This window comes from Fistularia commersonii, chromosome 34 (assembly GCF_037954325.1).
Source record: "Fistularia commersonii isolate RoL2024-O1a breed Wild chromosome 34, RoL_Fcom_v1.0, whole genome shotgun sequence".
Taxonomy (NCBI): Eukaryota; Metazoa; Chordata; class Actinopteri; order Syngnathiformes; family Fistulariidae; genus Fistularia; species Fistularia commersonii.
Window position 1 is genome coordinate 4825259 of NC_141317.1, and position 14668 is coordinate 4839926.

Sequence of the window (14668 nt, forward strand, 5' to 3'; positions counted from 1 at the left end):
CGCTGTTGTGTTGCAGTTATGATACGCTTGGCAGGTTTGAATGATGACCGGGAAGGTCAAAGTGCTTGGAGCTGGACTGTATCATTAAGAAGGGGGGGGGGGGGGGGGGGATGTTTGGTCACATGACCGGGATGAGCCAGAGAAAGTGAAGTGACGAAGATGGTTTCAGACTAACCCGGCCACCTAACTGAAAGAAAGCAAATTTATCAAAAAAAACAAAAAAAAAACAACATATCCCAACACAAGACTTCTTCATGGCTCATTATTTAAATGACGGGTCAACACGGGTTCGGTGGACTCGGATGTGCTTCGTGCGCAGTATCTCTTTCAGTTATTGTACAAGGTTGTTCTGTTCTGTGTCCGCCGGCACTTTCTTCTTAGTATGCTGGTCTCATAGTGGCCATGTCTGAGAGCGGTGCTTGTGTGTGGTCTCTTGGCGTTCAAACACTCGCAGAGGAGGCGAGCTTGTTACGGCAAGTCCGGCCACGCGAAGGGCCCTACGCGGGCTGATGTGCGGATAGGAATACCCTTTGAGGACGGCGATAAGAGGCACGTAGGGCATTCCTTCTTGGGAAAAGTGATCTAGAATCTTCTCGTTCGCTCGTGTCTTTGTGTGTTCATTTTGTTGCTATGTGCGCTGCCGGGGAACCCACGTTGTTTTAACGCATGCCTGGACTGATTCAGGCTCCGCTCCGCTCCTCTGCTCTCCCGACAGGCATGTTTTTTTCAAAGCGACACCTCTAATGGTTACGGGGGGGAAGTCATGTGGTCAGGGCTCGGCTCGGCTGCGGGGCGGAACTTCAAATGCGATCAAGTTTGTCCGATGTCTGTTTTTTCCTCAGAAGGAGGATTTCTTTCAAGGAGTCTCGCATGTGTTTTTGCGTCTGCGGGCTAAAAAAAAAAAAAACTTCCCCTTTCCCCGGGCCGAGACAAGCACCGTCTTGACCGGGTTACAGCCGTCACCGGCTCCCGTCCGCCAGGTGCTAAAACAGCAACCGAGGCCTTCGAACAGCCAGTGAACTTACTTTGAAAGGCAAACGGGGTGACCGCGTCAAAAAGACGCCACGTGATTTCATTCGAGTAGCGTTGTCGGCGTGGATGATGCTTAAATTGTGGAAATGACTAATTTTTACCGCGTCGGTATGCTTTTCAAGCCACGTAATAGCGCAAAAAATATTCCCCTGTTAACACCGGGCGAGAAAATAAACCCTCGACGGTCCATCCTATTAAGTTGTCACTCGGATAGGTATCTCGTATTATTTCTGCCCGAACAATGAGATTTCCAGCGCGTAATTTCCGCTCCATTGGCGCGATGATGTCCCCGCTGAGCGGTTTGAGATTTCCAGCCCTCCCCCACCTCCGCGGCCCCCCGCCTCTGGAAATAGAAATGTCATTGTAATGACCTTTACCATACTGATGCCGGACCCATCCGGACCTTCAATCAGCCGATTTCGCCGATACGAACCCGGGAGGTTGCGATAACGTATCTCCGACGAATGGCGATAGAGCTGATAAATAAAAAAAAAATGTCAATCTGATGTATAAACAAATAAAGCGTTTGGATCGAGTGCAGCTTGAGGTTGCCTGTCTCCACTGCATGCATCAGCAGCTGCGCCTGCATGGCTTCGAGTCGAGTCCTGTCCTTTGTTTTCTATGACCTTGAGCGAATCACCTTTTTTTTTCTCAGCGCGGCTCCTTTATTTTTTTTGTACGTCCGCGATAACAAGTTTTACGTTGGCCCTCCAGGGCCTTGTCTACCTTGATAATGCCTCTGATAACGCCGACGAACGCGTGACCGTATTACTATATTGCTCTGTTAACAGCTGCATATAGTCACCCTAGCTCTCTGCCTAACGCGGGCTCTGCACCAAGAGGCACTGTCTGGAGCTGCAGCTGCTGCTGTTGTCTTGAGAATTAAAGAGGGGGGGAAACAGAAAGGGATCAATGGCGAGGAAATAGAGAACACCGTCACTGGCGCGCTGCCGTCGAGCAGAGTCTTGATTGAGTCTTACGTGACAACGATCGCCGTCGTGTTGTCTTTTTTTTTTTTTTTTTCCCATTCACCGAATGCCCGGAGGGAGCTCCGGCTACGGAAGAGACTCGATTTCACCTAAAATGTTTTATGACAGCTGTTCTCGAGGCATTTTTTTGGACATTCTGCTTTGTTTGCGTCTTGTAAATCATGTTCTCCCCCCCCCCCCGACACGCCATATTTTGAAGTTGTTTTTGAGATCTGGTCGGTTCTGTTCAAGTCAGAGCCGATCTCCCCATCGCCGGTTTGTGTGTCGTCTTTGTGCGCCCGTCTCTCCATCTTTGAACGAATTTGTGCGCCCGCTTTGGCCTCGTCTGTCAATGTAATATCCATCGACCTGTCCCACGCGTCTGTCGCCCCGTTCACCCGGCGCTCCACCTGGCCTTCTTCAAACACTGCGCACGAACCCTCCCCCCCCCGGCTCTAGAGGTCAGACCCAAGTGACGCAGAATCAGCGGTTCCGTCCCGATGTTTTTTTCTCCCCGAGGCGTTCCATTGTTTGTGTTTATGCAGAAGTGAAACAATTGTGCATCTTTCATGAGGGCTGCATTTTGTATGCATGGCATAGTTCATCATTTTTGACTTATTTGCGCGTTTGAGATAAATCTGGATTGATTAGATCAAACTTCTACCTCCTCTTCAACCAAATCTATAAGTGATGTGAAAGATTAGGATCTATGAGCTCTAAAAACAAAATGTTTTTTTTTTCCTTTAAGATACAACCTCATGATTCAGCGCTTGTTAACAAATTCGTCTCCAAGACCCCTATATTTTAAGAGGGGATTTTATTTTTCACAAGTATGCCGATCTTCCGTTGCACTTGACCCGTTTCACCTTTCGACGGCTCCTCCGTGAGGTGGCGCGTTCGCCGAGAGGACATAATCGTTATCGGGACGGGCCGCATATCTTTCGCGTGACCTAGCATCGTGAGATTAATGTGACTTCACGAGGAGGGGAGGCTGAATCATGTGTGTGTGTGTGTGCATGAGTTTATGTAGGTGCATGTGTGTTTGTTGGTCGGGTGAAGTCGTCGCGTCGCTTCATCTCTCTCCCGACTAGAAGTTTGCGTCATTTGGTTTGCAGGGTGTGTGTTCGTCACACAGTCGCCAATACGGGTCTCATCATCCTTCCCGTCCCTCCTTTTGCTATTCTTCGTCTCTCCGTTTGTTTTTGCCCGACTGTGTGTCAGCAGCCTGTCAATAGTGTGTGTAACAGCCTCTAATTAATAGACCTGTTATCGGACTGGTGGGAAGGAAACCCGTTGTGTCTGTACGTGCATCTACGTGTGTGTGTGTGTGTGTGTGCGCTCCGTCGGCCGTGCTTTTTCTTTGACTCCCGCTGCGTCACAATAGTGCAGCTCACCTGAAGTCCAGAACAACATCTGAATAAAAATGGTTTTGTTAAGGGAATTGCACTTATTATATGGATATGGCGCTGTTTTTTTTTTTTTTGTTTTTTGCCCTCCTGCCATCACATGCACACAATGAGCGCACAGGTCAGGAGGCCGCGCACCGGCACCGGCAGCGGCACCGGCACCGGCACCGGCACCTGCCTCAAACATCCGCCCGGCGCTAGTTGCTCCGCGGAGCACAAAAATGCACCTGCGTGCGATTACGCCGTCACATTAGTTCTCTCGCCGAGCGGCTCGGCTGACTACTTACAGGGAATCCTGGGGCTACGGGACACCTGGGAATTGATGCCTGGAAAATGTTCTGTATGCTTCAATAGTCACTTTGATCACAGAGTGGAAAGAGGCACAGATGATTCTTCACAAAGCAACTCTCTGGTGTTTACCGAGTGGCTCCGTTGCTTTTATCAGGTCGACTACTGTCGTTCGCACTTGATCTCTCTCCTGTTAACCTGACACTTTTACTTGAATTCAGGCTCGTCCTGCTGATGTCTTAACTCAACGGCCTTTTAATTAATCCCGCTCCGCTATTGCATTCATTCTATATAATATCTCGCTATCTTTTCTAACGTAAACATTGGAAAAACTTTTTTTTTTTTTTTTTTTCTGAATGCGCCGTTGTCATCTCAACCATTTGTTATGATTTAAAGTTCACTGTTTCACGTAAGGGTGGTGGTGGTGGTGGGGGGGGCCTCTAAAACTCACACACGATACACACCTCTGACGTCCTTGTGCTCAGCAGAAGGGAAAGAACAGGCTGCCACCTGATTTTGGGGGTAAAAGGCACAAAAACTGCAAACTGACTGCAAAGGCTATAAATTCAGACAGACTACAGATTCTGTTTACATGGAATTGAGGTGCAGGTATCGGGGACATCCCAACATAATCGTGTTTGTTTTGGACCCGTTCAAGAGATATGAAGACATTTTTGGTATCTTTCCAAATGCTTAGAGCTGTATTGTTTTTTTTTTTGTTATTGCATGGCGTATTTGAAATGCAAAAAAAAAAAATCCTCAAATGCCCGAGGCGGAGGTTTTTTTTCCCCCCTCATAAACTCCGTCAAGAGTGAAAAGGTTGAAATATTTAACGGATCCGCCATGTGAGCTCCCGCTTGTCTTAGACGAGGTTACGGGGGAACAAGTTCCCAAACGGCAGCCGAGCATAAAACGGTTGCGCGAAGCTAACGTTAGATGTCGGATTAATCCGGCCCGCTCTATTTCTGTATGCTCGGAAGACAAGAAAGGAAAAGGGGGATGGGGTGGGGGGGTGTTGGACGGACAGGAAAATAGACATAAAATGGAGTGAAAAGTGTCCTCATGAAAAAGAATTAGCTTCGTCCGGCTCCGGAGGGAAGCGGAAATTCCTCCGAGCGCCGGTCGAGATAGGGTTTCACACAAAGACCAAAAAGAGAAATCAATTCTCCTTGAGCTGCGGCAAGGTCAATTCATGGTTGGGGGGTTGCGGGGCACGGCTTGTGAGGAAGACGCTAAAAGGGGGGAGGTGGAAGTTGATGAAGCGACTGAAGAAGAGCGAGAGCGCGGGACTCAGCCAGGGGTGTAGGAGGAGAGACTTTAGGGAGCACCGAAGGGATAAAGGAAGAGAGGAAATGAGCAAATAGCAAGATGAGAAGGATCGGGGACCGGGCTCGATGACAGTATTTCAGTTAAATCTGGCCTACGGGAAGAAACGAATATTTCCTCCCGACGACAACTAGAGATTCCGACTTCCAGCTCGTGCGCTTATAGGATGCGAGCGGTCGCGCTGTGGGGAATATCGTCCCCGGCAAAAACCGGAGGACTTCTCCTCCGACTGCAACCTTCTCGGCACGCAGACCCGACGCTTGCTTTTGTTTCCGAGAAGCCTTGAGCCATAGCCGTTTAATCCTCGATGTTCCATGAAAAGCTAGAAATAGCCCCAATCTCAAGGCCTTTACACCTTCCGTGTGCACGCCAGATCTGTTTTCCCTGAGAGATTTCAATGACGTGTATAATGGCCGACGGGACGCGGACAGGTCCGGCCATTTAAGCAAAAAGCGCCACCGCGGCCACAACCATCGGGCCGGTTTATTTGAACAAGATTTTTGGTCGAATAAGCCGGGTCATCTGCGGATCTGGGAAGCGCGGGTTGTACTGCAGGCGTCTGGCATGCACACCTGTCCTCCGCACAAATTCTTTTCGGAACGAGTAGCCCTGCCCCCTCTGAGAGGGAGGAGACAGGACTTTGCCGGGACCTGCAACGCAATTCCCGGCCCCTGCCCGAGGGGGAGCGAGGGGGGAGAAAAAGGGGGAGGAGAGGTGGGGAGTTATGTGCCAGAGGTATGGATTAGCAGGCTATAAGGGACACAGAGGTAATGTGGTATCTGAGGTCATCCACGTGCAAGTTGCTACTATGTTTATTTACTCTGTTGTTGGCTTGTCACATGCTATATTTCGGCAGCTCTGAAGAACGACATGCATTTAGCGCAAGGCGTGCCGCGGATATTTTGAGGAAGTGCGAGGAGTGTATCCTTGACCCGGCTCAATCCTCCGCCGTGACTTTCTCCTTACTGCAGTTGCGTATTCTTCCAGAGCGCCGTGTATAACACCGTTCTTGTTTGTTTTGTTTTTTGTTTTTTTTTTTCCCCCAGAAATTCAGATAGCGTCTGTGAATGCGGTTCAAAAGAGCAATGATGAAATGTAACAAATTGGATGCACGTTGGAAAAAAGCATTTCCATAAAATTAGCATAGCATCGAAGCAAATGGCCCGGTGAGACACGAATTACAGCAGAAACATAAGCGACTTCACATTGTATTTCTTCTCATCTGAATAATGGCGTTTAATGTTTGGGCTCGTAATGTGTTGCTCGTCGCCGTGGCAACACGGGGTTCAACGGCGTGCCGGAGCAACACGGTAGCCGCCCCCGTATAAAAGCGTTGTCTCGGTCTCCTCCCTAATTTTCTCATTTGGGCATGTGATAGCTTGTGTAAATGTGAGAGATTGTATTTACAGTAGAGCCAATGGTTTTTTTGTCTCCGCGCCGGGCCAGTAATCACCAGCCAGGCACCGCCACAAATCTTCATTTAGAGGATTAGCCAGCAGGGAGACAGCTTGTGTCCTTTTGCTCTAAACGGCGGCCCCGCGTTCAGCACACCGGCCCCAAGTTTCTTCTCATCCGACGTGAGAACATCGTGGTCGCTATCGAATAAAATGTCACTCGGACACCATTGACTGGATTATTTATTCCGGGGATGTTTTACTAAATGCCAATGCGGCGTCACAAGTCAAGATAATGCGAGTCGGGTTTTGATAAAATCAGATTGTGAGTGTAGGACCCTCCTTTTTCCATCACGCGCCATCTCCGTCTTCCTCCCGCATATGTTCGAGAACATCTACGCAACGCTGGCGCGTCACGTCAGTTTGTTCCCTTGAGGAGCATCAGCTGCCCGTTGGGTAGTCGTACTCAAGACAGAACAAATTAAGGTCACAGCAGGGAAAGCCGAGCCAGCGGAGGACGACGCGAGGCGCAGAGTGCATTTGTGCGCGCGCGTGCGTTTTCTTTTCGTCTCTTCTGACCTCTAAACAGTGGCGTGACTCCAGAGAGAGAGAGCCGTTGTCCAATGGCTCCCGTCCCGCTCGGAAGGAACACCGACACCCCCCCCCCCGCCGTTGCAACACTTTGCAAAATAAAAGGCGGCGTTACCCTTTGAGTTGAGGCTGCCAAACCCATCGGCGAATGCTCTTTTGAGAGCCCGAGCGTCGCCGCGGCAGCTTTGGCTTCCTCATCATCACTGTTCTGACGCTTGATGATTTCTTATCAAATAATTACACGATGCAGCGGCGTCATCTGTACGGGGCCGTTGAATCGAGAGCCGAAAAACATCGAAGAAGCGCGTGCCTTCTTTGGGATTTAAACATAAAATCATAACCTAAAAGATAAACATATCCGTATCGGTCCCGGCGGAGTCCTGAAGTTCCAGAGGGTTTTGTCCCAAGCAGCACAAGCCCCAGACCTCCCCTCAAGGGCAGTATCATATTCTGCCTGACTGTGCGTGCCTGTGTAATCCATAGCTGCAGGGAGGGTGACCTTCACAGCATGCAGCCTCACAGCAGCCTGCGACACTCGCGCCCGGGAAAAGAGGGCCGGGCGGGCGAAAAAAAAAGGGTGCCGGGGACGCAACACAAGCACATCCCTTATAATTATCCTTTCATGTTTGCTCTGTTTTTCGTACATAAGAGAAAATTAAGCGTTTAAAAATGCTCTTTCCCCAAAGGCTATCTAAGAAAATCAACATCTACTCGCACGTCCTAAATTGTTCCATATAACATTTAGCCTTTTTTTTAAAAAATGATTTCACCTCGTTTAACAAACTGCATGTTGGAACAGATAATATCAAAATAAAAGAAAGTTGACCGTTTCATGTAACGGGAGGTTTCTTGCCGCACATTGTGGCAAATTTCATCTATCATTCAACATCTACGGTGCATCCGCTGCAAGACGCCGCCTCAATAAAGGTGAATGGAGTGCCAGAAAAAGTTATTGGCGGTTATGCGAGGAGATGACTCAGCCAAATATGTCCCTGCTCATGAATGATGCATGTTCCCATCGGCCCTGATGGAGAAAGTGCATGAAGCTGGATGACAGCTGGGCTGCGCGTGTGTGTTTTTGTGTGTGTGTGTGTGTGTGTGTGTGTGTGTGTGCATGGTGCAGAACAAGGTGAGAGGCTTCGCCGCGCAGTCCGGCTCGCTCTCTCTAACTGTGCCTCCCGTCCCTTTCGCCCTCTCTCTTTCTGGATCCCTCATTCAGAAATGGACGGTGACTCCCGGGGGGGGTTGCCGTTCCTTTTAAAGTCTTCGCCGAGCCTACGTAGTCACACACTGACCTTAAAATGCTAAACTCTGATTCTCCCTCCTCATTCTTTTCCCCTCACAACATCATTCAACCCGCCGCCGTCCTCACATTCTCTTTCTCTCTCTCTTTTAGCTTCTCCCTCTTATTGAGCTCCTCTATTTTTGTCAGAGACAATCACTGTATTTTCCATCTCACTGCCCCGCACTGCCGCAGTCTGAGACTCTGATAGCAGTCTGAGAGGAGAGAGGGAGAGCAATAAGAGTGGGCGTGAGATGTATGCAACACGCAGTACGGAAACACGAAAGGGTACACGTGGTTCGTTGTCATCGTCGGCGTCATGTATCAGCCGCCTGTCCTTTTAGCGGCAGCGGCAGCAACGCCATGAACATCGACTGTCTGCATCGCAGAGACGTTCCACCTCAGTTTGCTCTCTCTCTCTTTGACACACACGCTCAAAAAACACACGCAGTGATATACAAGCTGGCACACTGGGTAAGGCATGCTGAATCATTGCTTTTGGGTGGAGACGTTAAGAGTTTCTGCCACAGTGCCCTGGGATGTTTGGCTCCACATGCCACGCATACCCAGACAAGAGAAAAGGCCAGAGATGTATTTTATCCGAGACACGAGCGAATCGCGACGCTCCATCTGCATAATGTTGCGGTTAAGTCGGTTATGTCGTTCGTCGACGCGTTTTCACACACGGACGCGAAGCTGAGAGGGCTGCGTCAGTATTCGCCGAGAGCGGGACGCGTCCCGGTCCGAGACAGATAGGAGAGGACGTTTTTCCGAGAGATAATTGCGGGTGATAAAGTATTTCTCCGGCTGCGGCTCCGATGGCTCGGCCGGAGCTTCTGCGTAAGGCAAAGTAACGGGGGATGGATGGCGACGCTTTACAAATGGACACGGCAAACATTTGAATAAAACATTGTGCACGGGAACAACATTGTTAGGGAAAGCCATTAAGTCACAGATTAGTAGCAAGTGGATAATTCAGCGAGGGAGTGTGTTAAGCTGTGTTATCCCGCGCAACTCAAATGCAAACACATCAATCTGAATAACATCGTGTGTCAACAGGCGCCATTATTACCATGCTAATCCCAGAGCTGCACACGAGAGAGCGTCGCAAGCAGAATCACTCAATTACAAACTCACACGTGGACTCGCGTTTCAAACATACGCCATCGGTCTCGATCTTCCGAGCAACCGTTGACATTTTTGACAATCAGCACAATGTAAATGGTGTGTGTGTGTGTGTGTGTGTGTGTGTGTGCACTTTTTAGTGGCTGATGCATCAGTTTTTACAGGACTTCAACAGCGACTTCAAATGAACGTGTGATGAGTAGAGACGGCGTTCCAGGCGCCTGACTTGAGGGGAAAGTTCCGGGAGGGTAAAGAGGAGGACTTGCTCATGAATATATGTATATATTTAAATTTGTATGTGCGCGGGGCGCGTAGATCACGGCACATTATTCCTGAGCCGAGACACCGTTACCACTCAGTTGCTTCAGATTCTTACATTTTCATCATGATAGCCGATGGTTAATTTGATTAAAGATACCGAAAGAGGGGAAATCAGTGCAATATTCCAGATAAATATTTTCACATTCATCCTAAAATACAAATTATCTTTACCAAAAGTGCCGTCTCGTGAGCTGCTATGTAGTCTGGAGGAAACTTTAGTTTATCCACTCATTATCTACTGCTCATGGAGAAACTGTATTCATTCTAAGACAGTTATTTTTGATACTATATCAATGTTGTAAAGTCTAATTAGGCTATGGTAAAAATAGTACGTGATATCAATGAAAACAATGTGATTGTGGATCTGACAACAGACCTTTAAAAGTGTAACTTTCTCAAGGTCAGTTTCTCTAAGGTTTTTGATTTGATTTTAATTAACTCTCTGTAAAGAAATTATTTCTAGAAGAAAGCCTTCAATTTTCCAGTTAAAAAGGACAGATTTAGCCGCTCTATCCCTTGTTCACTGACTATACTTTTCAGGAAAAGAAATAGCACTTAAGTGACAAAAAGCTAGATAAATAAATCAAATGATTTTGAATTTAATAGGCGTGCTAATTTGCACCGGCTTCGCTCCGAGTGCGATCGCAGGTTTCCTCCATGAGCCAAAGGCACTGAGTCGGAAAAGGTTACGGTAAAAATAACAAAATAATAAATAAAAGATAATAAAAATGTTGTCAGTGTCAAGCAAGTTAATTAATTTTCACAGCATTAACAAATTATCATCACATCTCCTCTGAGTGGATGTCTGTGAACCTCCTGATGATAGTTTTTGTGTTAGACAGTCCAAAATTAAGGATATTTCTTTCAAGCCCAACACAAGACAAGTTGAACATGTCAGTATGTAAACATGCAAATAAATTCTATTGATTATAGTGATTTATATTAATTCAAATGATTTTCTCACAGACTTCCACTGATGGATTAAGCTGTTTCATATGACAATTAAACCTGGGGACATTAACCTATCAAATTGATGACACCACGAATAAGCACATACAATATATTTAAAGTATATTGGGCCGTTTACGACAGGCCTTCTACTCTCAGACGGGGCTGATACATTGTGTTTATATAAAATGTAATGGGGTATTTGAAAACAGATTAAGAAGGTGCAATGCAGCTGTTCGATGTCAGCAATTCCTGCGGTAAACATCATGTCCAGAAATCCACACACTGAGTCAGGTGTTATTTGGTTTGCAGTGTGCACATATGGGATATGAGTCTCTGTGTGTGAGTGTGTGTGTGTGTGTGTGTGTGTCGAACAACCGGCACTGACATCAGGTCTCATTATGACTGAAAATGGATTTTGGCTCGGTTATTTAAAAAAAATAAAACACCCCACCTCCACCACACACACACAAACACATATGCACACCACACTGTCAGGCTGCGCAAATATTTTAAAAGGTATTAGTGATATGGAGCTCCATAAATCTCAATGCGTCACCTTGGGCTGAAGAAGAGGGGATGCTAATTCTGTGTGCGTGGTATTAGGATAACCATCTTTATGCGGTTCCCAACCAACACACTGTTTGTTCAATTACTGCAGACAAAGCAAAGGGACATGGGGGGAGAGAGAGAGGGAGGGACAGACTGGCAGCAGAGAAAAAAAGAAGATTAAGCATGGGAGGCAAGGGGCGAGGGAAAGAAGAGCAGGGGAGGTGATCGGTGATGCTGCGGGGGGTGCGAGTAACTGGGAATGAGAGAATAGAGGGTATGACAACAGAGGAGGGGTGAAAAAAAGTGAGCTTTCTGTTCGGCGAGGTTTGGGAGAGATGAGAGGGTGGAACGGGGTGAGATGCGGCGCAGAGCTGACAACTAGAAGACGCCGAGGCTCACGTTGTCACACAAACATGTCAGGTACGGTCCCCGCGTTCTTACGGTCGCTGACAGGCTCAGCTCCGAAACACCGGCGAGGCAAAGGGGACGGATGGAGCTCGCGCTTCCGCCGTCGTCGGTGTAAAATCCGCACGGCGTAATTTTGTTGTATAACAGCTCACTACATAGTGAGTCTGTTTTATTAAAATCCCCACTGTCTTGCCTCTCATAAAGATTCATGGTTTCTAAAACTTATTCAAACAGACTATTCAGAGAATGTACGGGGATGTAGCTTCAGCGCTCCCCCTCTTTTCTGCATCCCCTCTTTTTAAATCCTAATCCCTACCTCCTTATCTCTCCCCCCACCCTCCTCCTCCTCCTCCTCCTCCTCTTCCTCTGCCTCTCTCTCCCGCTCGCTCGTCTCAGCCGGCATTGGTTCCAGTGTACAGTGCAATTACAGAGATGATATCCACTGTCAGTCAGCGGCTCACAGATGAAGTCGGGCCTCTTTAACATGCTAATGGAATGCCAGATTCAATCAGGCCTTTGTATGGCAGAGGGGAGGGCAGTGCTGCTCATTAAAAAATAAATCATAATAACAATGAAGCCCGGGCCGCGGCGGCAATCAGCACCTAAGCAATGCCGTTGGACTCTCTGTTCCTCTATCCCTAAGAAAACACTCGGATTTGTCACCCCCCCCCCCAAATCCCCGTCCCCCCCCCTTTTTATTTTCCCATCATGCACCGTCCTGCTGAGGAGCGGAGCCAGTGCCGCGGATGTGGATATTTGGGCGGAGTGGGGGGGGGGGAACGGCCAGGGAGGGGTCGGGATGGGTATCCTGAGTCATATGACAGGAAAATAGATGTAATTTTACATCAGCGCTCTGTCATCTCGTCATGTCTCAATTGTTCTCACCCTTATGTTTATTTCAATGAGCATCCCCGGGCCGACGCGCACGCGCACGTGAAAAGTCTACCGCCGTCTGGATCGTTTTCATCAATTCATATTGCGCCCCCGCACGACAATTTGAAATGTAATCGCGAGAACTAAATATGCATTAGGTTCATCCACACAGGACACCAGAAAGTACTTAATTTAGTTTGTGTTTTTTTTTCACAGGAAAAATACCCCGAGGCTAAGCGCACTGTCTCATTTTAAGGATTATTAGACTTTCAGAAAGTAAAGGGAATCACCCCGACGGCACAGTTTAATATCCGGGGACATGAGCAAGAAACTCTGTGCTGGAAGTTAGATGGGAAAATAACACTTTTCTGTACAAACCTGGAGAGTTATTACCAAGCTGCCAGCTGGTTGACACTGACTAACTGAGTTGCACTGTCATTAGACAGGTGCGCTGAAGACTTTTCAGTAGCTTGCAAGATAACCGGAGGGGACTCGTGCATAGGATCACGGAAAATCCAGACAAGTCTCAAATTTTATTTTATTTTATTTTATTTTATTTTATTTTATTTTATTTTATTTTATTTTATTTTATTTTATTTTATTTTATTACATTTAATTTAATTTAATCTAATTTAATTTAATGGTATTTTATTTTGTTTTATTTTTATTTTATTTATGTATTATCTACCATATGATTTCAGTCAGATCTTGTAATGCTACACTAGATTGTGGCAGTTATTCAGTGACTAAAGCCTAATGACTCCAGGCAGCATGTTGTTCGGTGTGAAGCCACATGGCCTCTCATGTCGTATCGTTTCACGTTTTACAAGAAGGGTTCCCCAAAATGCCATGTTCATTCTGGTTACAGCCAGAGCTAAAACCTGCTACTGATATGGATCGCGTAACTTGACTGGCTCCCAACATGGCATCTTATGCAACTTGTCATAACGCAAAGTAGGTCACGCAGGGAAACCCAAGGCCTCGGAAAAAATACGTACCTCCGGTCTGTGATGTTCTCCCCGGAGGCGCAGAAGACAATTTTCTACGGTTTTCGAGGCTGAACCGGAGTCGGCCCCGTGACGCTCAGCACTTGCCCGCCACCAGGTCTCTCTGCCAATCTCAGTGTAACTTATACGAACGAATAGAAGCGATCAAACTTTAGCCATCGGGTGGAATATTCGCCTCGCGGTGTTTAGCTTTCTCGTGGCGGAATCTCTGATGTAATTCGTCTGTCACATTAAACAGCCGTATTGCACCACGTTCGCCGTCTGATATCCTCATTACCCTCATTACCATGCCGCTTCGGAGAGACTTTCAAAAGGCGAGCTCCCCTTTCATCCCCGGCGCATTTTTAAGATCTTTCAACAGAGGTGTGATTTATCCTTTTTTTTCCGGTGCACGTAACCGTGCGCGCGATAACATGCACGGGGTCCCGAGACCAGGTTTTCTATCAGAGCGGCGATCACCTTGAGCTCGCGGCACAATGCAGGATCTCCTTTGGGGTTAAAACGTGTTGCAGACGCATCAAGTTGAAAGTGTCGGGAGTTTGTACGATAATGGAGGAAAACCTCCTCTCGCCGTACCCGTAAAGCGTAAGACCTTCAATCTATCGTTTCACTTATGCTCATATCTAAAGACTCATTTGTAGTGTTTTGAGTCTCAGACTGAGATTTTGCAAAGACTGTGACCTCACAGGGTCACTGTTTACAACACAACAACAAGATACTTTCAGCAATTTTTTAACCACCATGTAATTTTTTTAGCTGGGCATTGTAGAACCTCTGCTATTTCTGTCCGTCGCTTTTTGGGCGGTGAGACGTCGGAGAGTTGACATCGTACGAGCCGAGCCGTTCCTCCCACAGCTCCACCGTCCGCTCCTCTTTCTGGATGATCCACATTGGTCCATTCCGCCATTCCTCCGATACCGCTCTGGTGATTGTTTGTCTACCGGGTTTCCCTTTTTCCGGTTTTGTTGAAACTTCATCTATTGGTTGTTGATTGTGTTATGCGACCGTAAAGACGCTGATATCAAACACCTTTGATATTGTCGTTAGGCGGAAAGAAAAAGACCGATCTGATTACCGCCAAAGATGACGGGAGAGCGCTTCGACTCGCGTAAAACTCCAAAAGTTTCCTTCCGACTCGGTTTTTATT

General features: G+C 47.5%; 1 protein-coding gene across 2 annotated transcripts in view; it reads left to right on the forward strand.

Annotated features, from left to right (window-relative positions):
- Positions 1–14668, forward strand: part of znf385a (zinc finger protein 385A) — a 55576-nt gene that overhangs the window by 5825 nt on the left and 35083 nt on the right. The window lies entirely within an intron of this gene.